Here is a 1592-nt window from a genome sequence, read left to right as displayed (position 1 = left end):
TCCTTGTGAAGGGACTGAGCTCTCCCCGCGATCTACGAGGTAGCCAACAGAAAGAGTGATCAACACAGCCTGTTCGCCTGCATCATGGGACACGAGTGTTTGACTGTGAGGTCACCGACCTTCATCTCTTTCAAGTAGACCCCCCTATCGCAGCTGTTTGCAACATGTCAGCTACTATGAACGCCCCTAACGCACCCAGACCCGAAGAGAGACTGTGCGAGTCCCACCTATGGACTTTGCAGATGATGTTCTTCGACGGCTACTGAAGGATTCCTCCTCCTTACAACCAACCAAGGACCGACCCTTTGGTCACATTGATGTGCTTCGACATAGCATCGACCTCATTCCAGGTACGAAGCCTATTTACGTACTCTCTTACCGTATCCCTCACAGCCGTCGAGCTGCCTTTAAAGAGGCCATCAACTTCTTACTCGAACAGGGAATCATCGAACCTTCTCAGTCACCGTGGCCAGCTCCGATGCTCCTCGTGCCCAAGAAGGATAGATCTCTGCGCCCCATCACCGACTACCGCCGCTTGAACGCAGCCACCGTTCCTGACCACTACCCCATATCGTCGATACGCACTCTTCTCCATGGTGAAAGTCATGCATGCATGTAGGTGAAGGTCATGCTATTTTTTCGTCGATAGATTTAACACATGGATTCTTGCAAGTCAAGATGGATCCATCTTCAAAGGACCTCACCGCCTTTTCCACTCCACATGGACATTTTGTTTTCACTAGAATGCCCTTTGGTCTTGGGAATTGAAATTAGTCTTCTAGCGCCTCGCCTGACGCGAACCTGGCAATAAATGTCAAGAAATGCCAATTCTTTTGTAAACAGACTGGACCACACCGTCGACTCAGCCGGACTACGCCCCAACGCCACAAAGGAACGGGATGTACAGAATTTCCTGGAGCGGTATCCACGAAAGTTATCAGACAGTTTTGAGACGATTCTGAGGCCGGCGCACTGCCACATTTAAAATATCAACAAATAAACAGATAACATCTATACTTTTAACTCAAAATAGCGCATATAAGGTTTAATTATTTATTATGCTAATGCATGGATACGTTCATTTCAAATAAAACCATACATACATCAAATAATATAAGTGACCACTTGGCAACAATGCCCTTCGATTACCTACATCGTTCATTTGCGCTCATCAATTTATTTCAGATTCAACTTTTTTTTTTAAATCTCATGTGCTAGCGTTACACATTAATACATATTTACGAGAAACAAACATTTATATATATAATTATATATATATATACATGCACACACACACACACACACACACACACTGTAAAGGGTATATATTAACCTTAAACATATAGTATAGCAGGAGTAGTGAAAGGGACGGTTGGCTTAACCTCTTTTATTGAGAAGCGTAAGCAACACAGATATTCACACGGATACAAGTCTTTGGTAAGGCTTAGTGCTTGGTCTGTCCGGAGGGCGGGCGCGGCTGGAGCGAGCCTGACCCGAAGCGGTCGGCAAGACTCTCTGAAAAGGACTCTCTCTGACCTTCTTCTTTATGGTTTGCGAAGTTCTAGCTTCGCCCTGGCCTTCTAAATATGGCC

This window comes from Penaeus chinensis, chromosome 28 (assembly GCF_019202785.1).
Source record: "Penaeus chinensis breed Huanghai No. 1 chromosome 28, ASM1920278v2, whole genome shotgun sequence".
Lineage (NCBI taxonomy): Eukaryota > Metazoa > Arthropoda > Malacostraca > Decapoda > Penaeidae > Penaeus > Penaeus chinensis.
This window is presented reverse-complemented; position numbering follows the sequence as displayed.